General features: G+C 41.6%; 2 protein-coding genes across 9 annotated transcripts in view; one reads left to right on the forward strand and one right to left on the reverse strand.

Annotated features, from left to right (window-relative positions):
* ATRNL1 (attractin like 1) overlaps positions 1–1311 on the forward strand; it is a 521011-nt gene extending 519700 nt beyond the window's left edge. For both annotated transcript variants that reach the window (XM_081005955.1, XM_081005956.1), the window contains one exon: positions 244–1311. The gene's annotated coding sequence lies outside the window, so the exon portion shown is untranslated. The remainder of the gene's footprint in view (positions 1–243) is intronic.
* LOC308477450 (uncharacterized protein) overlaps positions 1–14784 on the reverse strand; it is a 119923-nt gene that overhangs the window by 37113 nt on the left and 68026 nt on the right. The gene's annotated exons all lie outside the window — the stretch shown is intronic.

The following is a 14784-nucleotide window of genomic DNA, read 5'->3' on the forward strand; positions in this document are numbered from 1 at the left end:
AGCTGCTATTAAAGGCTTAGCGGCTTAGCGGCTTAGCTGCTAAAAGGCTATTAAAGGCTTAGCAGCTTAGAAAAAGGGGGGGGGAGCGAAAAAAAATCTCAAGACTCGCAAGACATTTTCGTCTTGCGAAGCAAGCCCATAGGGAAATTCGTCCTGCGAAGCGCATTGAAAAACGGAAAACCCTTTCCTCTAGCGGGTTTTCCATCTTGAGGCATTCGTCTTGCGGGGCACCACTGTATTTAGGCTTAATGTCTCAAATTCAGGGAATGTTAAATGCATTCAAGATCAATTAAATTTACGTATTTAATTCTTCAACTTAAGCATCACTGAAATGAAGAAGACTAAATCTACAATTTTCTTTGGAGCTGAGCTGCACTCTGAACTGGTCACGGCAGGTTCCCCACCCAGTCGTCTTGCAAGAACTTCCTCATAAGGGCAAAGTAGCAGTCCTTAGTTTGACAGCTGCCTGTATGGGAGTTATCTATCAGCAGAGGTATAAACTCTTACTTAAAGTGGAGTTGTGCTAATTATGAAAGCTATACAAATATAACTGATGTTTATAATTATACCTGCATTTTTCAATTAAAAAATCATTTTATTTCCGGAAGGGGGAGACATTTCACTGTTTACACTTTGACTACATAGTTACTTGCATGCCAAGATGGTGCAGTAGCAGTAATAACGCCCTGTTTGTGAGTTGGTAGGTGTTTTTCTTTTGTTTTATCATTTGACTACTTAATTTGGATGAGGACTGAATGTATAAATAAAGAAAAGAATTTAAATACATCAAAAGGAACTGTTGTACAGTATGTAGTTCCCTCTCATCCGAGGTCATTAGGTTACATTTTATCATGACTGCTATGCTGTTTTAATTAGTTGCACATTGATAAATTATGCTGGCATGATTGTTGAAATAGTTTCACATTTCAAAAGGAGACCTGATTCTTATGCTGAAGTTATGTTGTCACAGTGTGATGATTTTTGTTGACTGTTCTTACCTCACTTTGTTGTTATTCTAAACAAAGGACCCAGTTCTGCAAGCACTTATATGCCAATATGTTCTATTCATATGATCCTATTTACATATAATTTTTTCCAGAATTAGGGCAAAATTGACTTCTGTCAGAAATTATCAAAAAAAGAAATATTGTAACTCCAATAAGAGTCTGTTTTTTTCTTAAAAAAGAAAACCCTTCTGTCATTGTAATGTTGATTTGCTTAAAGAAAACAAATCATTAGAATTGGCATGTATGATGAGTAAGATGATTATTTGAAGAAAGACAAAAGAGAAATAAAAGACTTGGCTATAAATTTCCTAATTTTCCCAAACATGATTTAGTTACCAAAAGTTTGTGTATTTTGTGAGTCTACCTACATTTATTGGACAGGTATTCTATGAAAGTTACCCTGGCGAAGAATGAACCCTGCCAAACTAGGGTTTTTTGAAAGTATATTCTGCAACATAGCAGTGAAGCAGTAATTGTGCATGACACACTGGATTTATACTGGACCATCCACACATCATTCAGCTTTATTAGTTCTGCAGTGCTTCCCAAACAATACCACAGTATTGCTATCTAGGGCAATAATAGGGGCACTACTGTACTACAGTACCAAAAAAGCAGAACAAAAAACATACCCAAAATATTTGTGGAATGAAAAGGTTTGGATAGCAAGCAGCTATTGGACACACTCTGTCCAAAAAACAAAATAAAACAGTATGTATGCCAAAACTGTTGCAGGTGGAAACACTATTGGAAGTGGGATCAGGTATAATGCCCCATCAATGAATGCAGAATATAAAAGACGATAGCAGGGCCTCATGTTTAATTTTAAAAGAATGATAGTGTTGATAGCGACACTTCAAGAAAGTGAGCAATTTTTATATAGTTGACAATTAAAATCAGCAATAAATGGTGGGACTTCCTGTGTTGGTCTCATAATTGGTTTGACATGCATTTACATCTGAATCTTTTTTTCTTTAATTGTGGACAGAATTACTCATGAAAGGCTCTCTTCTACCAATACACTAGATTGATTTCCAGATAATGATATTTTATTTATTCATTTTCCTACATTTATATCCTACCTTCCCTCAAAGGAACCCAAAAGCATACCCAAAGGTTCTCAAGGAGGACTAACAACCTGTAAACTAGGTTAAGCCAATGGGGTTTGGGTTACGTGAGGATTTTAACCTGTTTTCTCCAGTCCAACACACTAACCATGTTTGCAAGGATTTCATCCAGGCTATTTCCCCCTCTACTTCGATCTTCCTGAAGCGGATTATCTTGCAAAGAAAAGAATTGCAGCTACACAGACTGCATAACACCAAATAACTTTCTCCTCTCAGCTGCTGCCTGCTGAGCAGGAAGGGAACTGAAAAGCCCAGGTGAAATTCAGCTGTAAACTATTTCCAGCTCAAGGGCCAGAAGTACTCCACCCTTGGTTTAAGGATGGGCATATCTGTCAACTTTGGTTTCTTGTAGTTTCTCATTTTCCCACCCTTAAGCTCTCCACATTTTCACATCAGTATTCTTATTCACATTATATTGTATGATCTTCACTCATTCAGTAAGGCTTTTTATAAAGTCCCCCATGATATTCTTGTGGAGGAGCTGGTAAATTGTAGTCTGGATTGGGTAACCGTTAGGTGGATTTGGTGTTGGTCGACTGACCCAACCCAAAGAGTACTCATTAATGGTCCTCGTCATCCTGGGGAAAAGTGACAAGTGAGCAGCCACAGGGTTGTGTCCTGGGTCCTTTGTTGTTCAATGTCTTTATAAATGATGTGGACGAAAGAATTGAGGGGATTGCTCATAAAATTTGCAGATGACAGCAAACTTAGTGGGGTAGCTAGTGCTGAAGAAGACAGAATCAGAATTCAAGATGACCTTAGCAGATCGGACAACTGAGACAAAATTAATGAATGAATGAATAGGGACAAATGTAAGGTTCTACACTTAGGCAGGAAGAACCAAATGCACAAATATTAAGATGGGGAGACACCTGGATTGCCAGTAGTACATGTGAAAAGAATCTAGGGGTCTTAGCATACCACAAGTTTAACTTGAGTCAACAGTGTGATGCAGCAGCAAAAAAAGCTAATGCCATTCTAGGCTGCATCAACAGAAGTATAGTGTCCAGATCAAGGGAAGACATTGTACTGCTCTATTCTGCCTTAGTCAGATCCCACCTGGAGTACTGTGTCCAGTTCTGGGTGCCACAGTCTAAGAAGGATATTGACAAGCTGGAACATATGCCCAGGAGGACAACCAAGGTGATCAAGAGTCTGGAAACCAAGCCTTATTAGGAACAGTTGAGGGGGTTGGGCATATTTAGTCTGGAAAATAGGAGACTGAGAGGAGATATGATAGTCATCTTCAAATATCTGTAGGGCTGTCACATGGAAGATGGAGATCCACGCGACGGTCACCTCCAGACTGGATTATTGTAACTCGCTCTACGTGGGGCTGCCCTTGAGACTGACCCAGAAACTCCAGCGGGTGCAGAATGCTGCAGCGAGACTCCTTACGGGGTCTTCGCTGCGAGATCACATTCACCCGGTGCTATACCAGCTGCACTGGCTCCCGGTGGAGTACAGGATCAGGTTTAAGGTGCTGGTTTTAACCTTTAAAGCCCTATACGGCCTAGGACCCTCGTACCTGCGGGACCGCCTCTCCTGGTATGCCCCACAGAGAAACTTACGGTCTTCAAATAAAAACATCTTGAAGGTCCCAGGCCACAGAGAAGTTAGGCTGGCCTCAACTAGAGCCAGGGCTTTTTCGGCCGTGGCTCCGATCTGGTGGAACACTCTGTCACAAGAGACCAGGGCCCTGCGGGACTTGACATCTTTCCGCAGGGCCTGCAAGACAGAGCTGTTCCACCAGGCCTTTGGCCAGGGCACAGCCTGACTCCCTCCCTCGGCAATCTTCGCGGAGCTCTGGACCAATGGTTGCCAGTGGCTTGAATTAATTAATTTTATAATGAATGATTTTAGAGTGTTGTTTGTGCTGTACTTTTGTACTCTTTTATTGTTGTTAGCCGCCCTGAGCCCGGCTTCGGCTGGGGAGGGCGGGATATAAATAAAATTTATTATTATTATTATTATTAAAGGTTGTTTTCTCCTGCTCTGGAGGGTAGGACTTGAAACTATCAATTCAGGTTATAAGAAAAGAGAGTCTGACTAAATATCAGGAAGAACTTTCTGACAGCAAGAGCTGTTCGATAGCGGAACAGACTGCCTCAGGAGGTGGTGGTCTCTCCATCATTTAAGGTTTTTAAGCAGAGGTTGAATAGGCCCCTGTCATGGATACTTTAGGCATCTGTTTGGCCATTATGAGAACAAAATGCCTTCCTAGATGAGCCACTGGCCTGATACCTCAGGTTTTCTTATGTTCTTATGCTGACAGTGAAGTGTTTGCTACAAAGCATGAGTAAATGTGGGTTGGACTTCAAACTTTACTTGTTTCTCATTGACAGACAGTCTCCACTTTACACAGCTAATTAAAAATAGCTGATGGCAAATCAAAGTTTTGATATAATGGCTTTCTTGCTGCATCAGCCCATCTTCTCTAATAGCTGACAGAAACTGCTTTGTTTTAGGACACCATCCAAATGTGTTACAGCAATCTCCAAATTTAGTTTATTTTCATTAGTATGCTGAATGGCCTTCTAATCCATCTCAGCTAATCAGTCAGTCAGTTTCTGGCCTATATTCTACACTATCCTTCTGTAAAATGCTAGCACCTATTTACAGTAGCTGCTCTTTGAATTGGGGGCGGGGGGGGGGGAGAGACTATTTTAGTCTGTTCTAACTTTGCTAGCTTTCTGTATCAAATGAACCATCCCTTTGTGTTTATATGATGCATATCTCACCCACTGAAGTCAACAAGAAATATGCCGCAGCATCAGATCTGATGAAGGTTTTGGCTAGGATTTATGACAGAGAGAGGAATGGCTCCGACTTTTCTATAGCAGCATCAATGTACTGACCACTGCCCTTGACATTAGTTTGATCTCAAAATACATACTACACTTTATTCCTACAAAGGACTCAAACCCGTTAAACATATATTTGAAACATTAGTGCCACTCATTTGAGTTTGAGTTACAGCCCCATCTTAAGACTTCTTGTACTGGTTGATACCAGCTTGTGTTGTGATTTATCAGCAGACATTCCAGTACATCTTTGCAACATATTAACACTGTCCTGGCAATACTGAACAGCCAGATATGCAGTGAAGGCCAGTAAGGCATTTGCCACCCACCACTGTTCAACTACCACAGTGCTGGGGAAGGAAAAGCATATTGTTATGCACAAACTCAATCTTGGAGTGGGTCCCTGTCTATCCCTTGGAATTGACTTCCTTGAAATTACGGTCACCAGAGAATGATGAAGCTTCTATGACATAAGGTTTATTTACACAGGCTGAACATAATGCTATGTGCTGGGGTGCCAGAGCTTTGTGGGTGCAAGGCATCCATAAATCCTAGAATTAGTAAAAGTTAGAATTAATCAAGGTTTGATTTGATTAAACTGTGTCAAACACAGAAATTGTCGGGTTTAGCTTATGCTAACAAGCCAGACATATCTGACAGGGCTAGCTGAGAGTAAGTCATTTAGGAACAAAGCAGAATAATGGCTCATCAAGGAAACCAGCAAGAGAGCGAAGATCAGGAGGGGGGGCCCTCCTCCAGCTGTGTGTTGGTGGGCAGAGACCAAAGGTGGTAGAGTAAGTGGGGGCAGAATACAAAGTGGGCTGGCTGTGGCAGGCTGGAAAAAAGGAAACACAGCTTTTTGCTGTTCTTTGAATCCAATGCTGCGCCTAAGGAGAAGGCCAGAACCGTTCGGGCTGTGAATACTCTGAAATCCCTTCATCTAGGTTCAGGTTGTATATATGTGTAAATAAACCATATATCACAAAAACACCACAGTCTCTGCTGTGCCTCACTGTCCCAAAAGGGAACACAGAACCTTGTAAGCTTGTCTGATACCCCTGGAATCTCACATCACTGGACAGAGATTGGGGTGCAGTGTTAGAAACTCAGATATATAAGCTAATCACCAATGGTACCTTAAACCTAGGTTGCGGTCATCACAACAGAATGTCTAGGCACCCCCCCCCCGAGTTGTTGTTTTTAATTACTATTATTATTATTATCATTTCATTTCTATACTGCTTTATATTTTAAATAAAAAATCTCAAAGCAGTTTACAACACATTAAAACATCAAATAAAACAATCCAGAATAAAGCAAATTCAAGCTTCAAGGAATGTATTTCAGATCCTTCTTTAAGTGACAGTATACCGGAAAAAGCGTCTCCACCTCCATCGTTCAGCCCAGACACCGAGGTAAAGGCTCCAAGGGCTTTTTGGTAGTTCCCTTACTACAAGAAGTGAGGCTATAGGGAACCAGGCAGAGGGCCTTCTTGGTAGTGGCACCCACGCTGTGGAACGCCCTCCCATCAGATGTCAAGGAAATTAAAAACAATCTGACTTTTAGAAGACACCTGAAGGCAGTCCTGTTTAGGGAAGTTTTTAATGTTTGACGTTTTATCGTGTTTTTAATATTCTGTTGGGAGCTGCTCAGAGTAGCTGGGGAAACCCAGCCAGATGAGTGGGGTATAAATATTAAAATTATTATTAAAATTATTATTATTAAAAATTATTATTATTATAACATGTTTCCCCATATTTATTTACCTACTTAATTTATATAGCTTCCCCATAGCAGAAGTACTCTAGGAAACCAGTGTGGTATAGTGGTTAGAGCGTTTGACTAGGACCTATGAGATCAGGGTTCAAATTGCCACTCAGTCATGAATTTCACTGTGTGACTTTGGGCCAATCAAAGCCTCTTAACTTACCTCACAGAGTCATTATAGGATTAATTGAGGAAGGGGTGAACCAGCTACTCCTTGGAGAAAAAGGTGAATATAAATGCAATAAATAGGCTCTTCTGCTTTGCTGCTTAAAAAAGCTGGAGGGGCACTTATTTAGCCCATGTGGCTCTTTACATAAAGTTCTGATAGACTTAATCAACAGATGCAAGCACTGCCTTCATAGCTACTTGTGTTATCTGGTGCTTAGAGAACAAAAACCAGCATTTGAATCATAGAATCATAGAATAGAATCATAGAATCATAGAGTTGGAAGAGACCACAAGGGCCATCGAGTCCAACCCCCTGCCAAGCAGGAAACACCATCAGAGCACTCCTGACATATGGTTGTCAAGCCTCTGCTTAAAGACCTCCAAAGAAGGAGACTCCACCACACTCCTTGGCAGCAAATTCCACTGTCGAACAGCTCTTACTGTCAGGAAGTTCTTCCTAATGTTTAGGTGGAATCTTCTTTCTTGTAGTTTGGATCCATTGCTCCGTGTCCGCTTCTCTGGAGCAGCAGAAAACAACCTTTCTCCCTCCTCTATGTGACATCCTTTTATATATTTGAACATGGCTATCATATCACCCCTTAACCTCCTCTTCTCCAGGCTAAACATGCCCAGCTCCCTTAGCCGTTCCTCATAAGGCATCGTTTCCAGGCCTTTGACCATTTTGGTTGCCCTCCTCTGGACACGTTCCAGTTTGTCAGTGTCCTTCTTGAACTGTGGTGCCCAGAACTGGACACAGTACTCCAGGTGAGGTCTGACCAGAGCAGAATACAGTGGCACTATTACTTCCCTTGATCTAGATGCTATACTCCTATTGATGCAGCCCAGAATTGCATTGGCTTTTTTAGCTGCCGCGTCACACTGTTGGCTCATGTCAAGTTTGTGGTCAACCAAGACTCCTAGATCCTTTTCACATGTACTGCTCTCAAGCCAGGTGTCACCCATCTTGTCTCTGTGCCTCTCATTTTTTTTGCCCAAGTGCAATACTTTACATTTCTCCCTGTTAAAATTCATCTTGTTTGTTTTGGCCCAGTTCTCTAATCTGTCAAGGTCGTTTTGAAGTGTGATCCTGTCCTCTGGGGTGTTAGCCACCCCTCCCAATTTGGTGTCATCTGCAAATTTGATCAGGATGCCCTTGAGTCCATCATCCAAGTCGTTGATAAAGATGTTGAATAAGACCGGGCCCAAGACAGAACCCTGTGGCACCCCACTAGCCACTCTTCTCCAGGATGAAGAGGAACCATTGATGAGCACCCTTTGGGTTCGGTCAGTCAGCCAGTTACAAATCCACTGAGTGGTAGCATAGTCAAGACCACATTTTACCAGCTTCTTTACAAGAATATCATGAGGCACCTTGTCAAATGCCTTGCTGAAATCAAGGTAGGCTACATCCACTGCGTTCCCTTCATCTACCAGGCTTGTAATTCTGTCAAAAAATGAGATCAGGTTAGTCTGACATGACTTATTTTTCAGAAATCCATGCTGACTATTGGTGATCACAGCATTCCTTTCTAGGTGCTCACAGACTGTTTGCTTAATGATCTGCTCCAGAATCTTCCCTGGTATTGATGTCAGACTGACTGGGCGGTAATTATTTGGGTCCTCTCTTTCCCCCTTTTTGAAAATAGGGACAACATTTGCCCTCCTCCAGTCTGCCGGGACTTCGCCTGTTCTCCAGGAATTCTCAAAGATGACTGCCAGTGGTTCTGAGATCACATCTGCCAGTTCTTTTAATACTCTTGGATGCAGTTCATCTGGCCTTGGAGACTTGAATACATCTAAACTAGCCAAGTATTCTTGTACTATCTCCTTAGTTATTCTGGGCTGTGTTTCCTTTGCTGAATCATTTGCTCCAAATTCTTCAGGTCGGGCATTGTTTTCTTTATCGGAGAAGACTGAGGCAAAGAAGGCATTGAGGAGTTCAGCCCTTTCTGTGTCCCCTGTTTGCATTTCACCATCTTCTCCTCTGAGTGACCCCACTGTTTCTTTGTTCTTCCTTTTGCTACGAACATACCCATAAAAGCCTTTTTTGTTGCTTTTAACCTCTCTAGCAAGCCTGAGTTCATTCTGTGCTTTAGCACAGAATGTGGATTGTAGGCTTTCCACATCTCCACAATCCAAGCCCCCAGCAGCACAGAACAATACAAGACTTTCACAGGCTGAAATTCTAAATCTCACCCAACAAAGATATACATAGGATTTCACTGAGAAACCCTCAGTTTGCACCACAAACTCTTCCCACCTCCATTCAGAGAAAACCACTTTAAGAGTCACAGCCCAAGACTTCAGTGTCCCTCAATGACCCCACTCCAAAATTTGTTTAGATTTTAAGCACCACTTAAAGATTTTAACCAAAACATGTTGGGTTTAGAAGGGGATGGGGTTCTGGAATGCGTAAGTCCAGATTTTGGCCACTCCTCATAGAAGCAAGTTGCACAGTTGCTTCCCTCCCACAATCCCCAAGTAGCTTTCCTTCTCAGGAGGCACTATCTGATATTGCTTCAACTTCTCTACTCATCAGTCATCCTAACTCTGGGATGTTACTGCCAAATACAGTCTGCCTCTCCTTGTAGAGGCATGCACAGATCGCAGGCCACCTAACCCCCAAGTCCATTCCTAACTTTTGCTTTAAGGTAAACTCTTACCTGCTTACCACCCCAGTAGCACTCCCAACATCCATCAGGCCCACCCATACACAGGTCCCCTTATCCTCCCCAACCCACCCTTAAACCCTGACTCCTGAAATGTCAATATATCCCTTCCAGGGAGTTACTTCACCTGTATCCCCACCATGCTCACACACACACACACACACACACACACACACACACCAAGGCAAGGCTTGACACGATCCCTTCACATGTCTTGAAACCCTGCCGTCTCCACATGTTGATACTCTTCAATGCTCTTCCTCACACTCCTTCTGTGTTTTGTATCTCCATGGCACTCTTAATAATTGCCAGCTTTAAAAGCCCCCACCCAACTTTACCTAGAACAGAGGTGTCCCAAGGGAACACAGACTGGGTGGCCACAGCTGGGTCGGGTCCCTGCAAGAGCCCTAGAGCCAGGGGAGGAAGGACCAACAGTGCTGCCAATTTTGTTTAACCCTAACTCAATTATAGTATCCTTATGAGTAATTTGATTTATTATATTTCTATGCCACTTGTTATTCAAATGAATCCCAAAGAAGCTTACAAACAATAAATAACAATATGATAGAACATAACAGAACATCACAAAGAAAAATCATACAGAATAACAAATCATCAGTGAGTTACAATCTATAAAACACTGTTAACAAAGCAACAACTAAAAAAATAAACCAAAGAACAAATTTAAAACAAGTCATATTATATGATTAACAAATCAATACAGCATTTATTCTATAAAAGCATATGAACAACGTTAAGAAAATAGCAACGGAAATATAAACTAAGCACTGTTAAGATCATACACACATGACCACTGACATACAGGGTGAACCCTATGAGAGAACCACCTCACCAGCTGCCTTTACAGGCAGATCAGTACAATAATTTATTATCAGGACATACTGAATTAGTGTCATGTACTTGCCTGAACAGGGTAAAAACTTGATGAAGAGAATTTCATCATTAGTAAAAAAACTAAGGAAACAACTGTCAATCTATTTTTAAATCTGAAATAAAATGATAAGATACATGAATACTCCTATACACTAGCTCCTCCTATATTGAAATTTATACTTTCATGAAATTACATTAGCATGAAACATATAACAGATTTTTAAAAAAGAATTCTCATAGTATTTGACTTGCATTTATATTCTACCTTTTGTTTTCACCAGAAAATCACATATGAAATGGCTTTTTTTTAAATGTAAGGTTCCAAAGCATCAATGCAGGCCAAAGGAATAAATAAATATTTTTTTAAAAAAATTATACCCCACCCTTTCTGGTTCAGAAAACCGGGCTCAGGGTGGCTAACAACAAATTTAACACACTTAATTGTGATACAACAAAAAACAGCATAAAATACAGTATAAAAGCATGAATAACAATAAATTCAAAATTCAAAAATCAATTTAGGGGGAAATCCATCCAATAAACATTAGATGATCACCAGGGCCAGCAAGGAGGCCAGGGGAGAATTAGCTGTGGGATCCCAGAGCGGGTAATCTTCATAAAAAGGGGAGGGGGAGGGAAGGAAGGGGAATAAAAGATCAGGCTAAATTCAAATTGAAAGCCAGGCGGAATAGCTCTGTCTTACAGGCCCTGCAGAAGGAGGTTAAATCCTGCAGGGCCCTAGTCTCATGGGACAGAGCATTCCACCAGGTCGGAGCCATCACTGAGAAGGCCCTCGCCCTGGTGGAGGATAATCTGACATCCTTAGGGCCTGGGACCTCTAAACTATGATTATTCATGGATTTTAAGGTCCTCTGTGGGGCATACCAGGAGAGGCGGTCCCATAAATACGAGGGCCCTAAGCCACAAATGGCTTTAAAAGTCAAAACCAGCACCTTAAACCTGACCCTACACTCCACTGGGAACCAGTGCAACTGGTAAAGCACTGTGTGAATATGCACCCATGGCAGGGACCCCTTGAGGAGCTTCACTGCAGCATTCTGCACCCGCTGGAGTTTCTGGGACAGTTTCAAGGGCAGCCCCGCGTAGAGTAGTCAAGCCTGGAGGTGACCGTCACATGGATCACTGTTGCCAGATTAATGCGGCGAAGGCAGAAGCACTTTCACTTTCCCTCTCTCCGCTGCAGAGTGAATATACCATATTTGTCTGTCTATAAGACAACCCCATGTATAAGGCACCCTCTATTTTTGGGGACTCAGATTTAAGAAAATGGGGGGAGATGTATCCGTGTATAAGACGCCCCTAATTTTTGACATTATTTTTCAGGGGGAATTTTTTTGACATTTTTCAGGGGAGTAAATATGGTATTTACTCTGGATATATTTCTTTCACATTTACAAATACTAAGAATTATACAGTGGTACCTCCGGTTGTGGACTGGATCTGTTCCGGAGCTCCGGTCAGATCCTGAGGTTTCCGCAACTGGAGGGACTGCTTCTGCACATGAGTGCATGGAAGTAGAGCACTTCTGCGCATGTGCACGCGGCGAAACCCGGAAAAATACTTCCGGGTTTGCCGCATATATATCCCGAAGGATATGTAACCAGAGGTGAACATAAGTAGAGGTACCACTGTATAATTTATTATTGATTGTATAATTTATTTTTATGCAGCTATTGTGGGATTTATGTGTGAGTCATGAGCACATGTTGTTGCACTTGCCTCAACAAAGCTTCTTTAAAGGGGAAAGCATTTGCAACCTTAAATGATTGTGATATTTATGTTGTTATAAAAAACATTTATAGTTAAATATTTACAGATTTCCAGATAACCTGCAAAGCAGCATTTCCATTTACCCCATTGTTATTTAGTGCCTCATAAGGTGAATATTTATTCTTTACTTTAGCCCTGATTTTATCTTTATTCAATATTTTTCTTTAACATTTTTGTGCGATCTACAATATTATTACTATAAATGGCACCTTAAACCACCATTATTTCTCCCATTAGTGCTAAACCCCAGCAACAGCAGTAGGATGTCCCACAAAAGGGATGATGGAGAATGGCTTTGTTGATTTGCTACATATCACTGCTGTTTTTGTTTTTGTTTTCATAGAAGGGTGGACATATAAAACTTTAAAATCTGGAAGTTCACAAAACAGCAGGGAATTACTCAATAGCAGCTGGTCTGCCGCCACCCCTCCTGGGCATAGTGGGACAGCAGGAAGGGCAGTGTGAAAGTAGGTGGAGCCACTTTTTTCTACTGATCCCACCCCGTGCCTTTAACAGCAGTCTGAAATGCAGAAATTATGCCTGCAAAACTATTCATGGCGTAACTATATCAAGGCGGGGGGGGGGGGGAGAGAGATTGTGATAAAGGGGCTTTATTCCTTATAGCGTAACACTGCAGCGCTCATCAGCTCTCTTTTTTGCATATCAGGCCCATAGCATCCATGGACACTACTATAAAAATACAGATTGGGCGTATAGACACCACCTTATACCGTAAACCAACTGACCGACAAACATATCTACATGCTTCTAGCTACCATCCCAAACATACCAAACAATCCATTGTATATAGCCAGGCCCTATGTTACAGCCGCATCTGTTCCAATTCTACAGAGACTTTCACCTAAGAGATCTACAGCAAACCTTTTTAGAACTAAAATATCCGCCTGATGAAGTTAAACAACAGATCAACAGAGCCAGACTGATACCCCGAGAGAACTTGCTGCAAGACAGACCCAAAAAAGAAAAAAACCAGAACACCACTAGTAGTAACATACAGCTCCCAAGTTAAAGCAGTTCAACGCATCATCAGAGATCTACAACCTCCTACACAATGACAGTTCTCTTTCTCAAGCTCTGGGAGGAAGACCTTTCATTGCCTACAGACAGCCACCCAATCTTAAACAACTCCTCACCCACAATAATACAACAACCAGACTTAACATAGACACTGGTACCAGAGCCTGCAATAAACCCAGATGCCAACTTTGCTGCCACATACATCCGGACACCACCATTACTGGCCCCAACAACATCAAACATACCATCTCAGGACTATTTAACTGCTCATCTTGTTACAGATAGGTAGCCGTGTTGGTCTGCCATAGTCAAAATAAAAAAAATCCTTCCAGTAGCACCTTTAAGACCAACTAAGTTAGTTCTTGGTATGAGCTATCGTGTGCAAGCACACTTCTTCAGATACACTGAAACAGAAGTTGCCAGATCCTTCTATATAGTGAGAAGGTGGGGAGGGGTATTACTCAGAAGGGTGGTGGGAATGGGAGATTGGCAGATAGCTGGGATGAGCCTGCTGACGACTCTTAACGACTGTAATGGGTCTTACAGGAAAAGGCAAGGGGTGAGAAGGTGAGAAATGGCTTAGTCATGTATAATGGGATAAGAATCCAATGTCTTTGTTCAAACCAGGTTTCTCCATGGTTTTAAGTTTGGTAATGAGTTGCAATTCAGCAGCTTCTCTTTCCAGTCTATTTCTGAAATTCCTTTGTAGTAAAACAGCTACTTTGAGATCTTGTATAGAATGTCCTGGGAGATTAAAGTGTTCTCCTACTGGTTTCTCTGTTTTGTGATTCTTGATGTTAGCTCATACCAAGAACTAACTTAGTTGGTCTTAAAGGTGCTACTGGAAGGATTTTTTTTATTTTGCTCATCTTGTAACATTGTGCATGCCAACAAGTGCCAGCAGTGCCCTTCAGCTCTCTATACTGGACAAACAGGCCAAACCCTACGCCAAAGGATAAATGGGCATAAATCTGACATCAGGAATCACAAGACAGAGAAACCAGTAGGAGAACACTTCAGTCTCCCAGGACATTCTATACAAGATCTCAAAGTAGCTGAATTTCAAAAGAATTTCAGAAATAGACTGGAAAGAGAAGTTGCTGAATTGCAACTTATTACCAAACTTAAAACCATGGAGAGACCTGGTCTGAATAGAGACATTGGATTATTATCTCATTATACATGATAAAGCTATTTTTAGCCATCTCGCCCCTTGCTTTTTCCTGTAAGACCAATTGCAGTCTAAGAGTCATCAACAGGTTTACCACACCTATCAGCCAATCACCTATTCCCACCACCCTTCTGAGTAATACCCCTCCCCACCCTCTCACTATATATAAGGGTCCGGTGACTTCTGTTTCAGTGTATCTGAAGAAGTGTGCATGCACATGAAAGCTCATTCCAATAACAAACTCAGTTGGTCTCTAAGGTGCTACTACTAGAAGGATTTTTTTTATTTTGTTTCAACTACAGCAGACCAATACAGCTGCCTAACTGTAACTTACCAATCCTATACACA

The sequence above is a fragment of the Podarcis pityusensis genome (genome assembly GCF_964106645.2).
Source record: "Podarcis pityusensis genome assembly, chromosome: 5".
NCBI lineage: Eukaryota > Metazoa > Chordata > Lepidosauria > Squamata > Lacertidae > Podarcis > Podarcis pityusensis.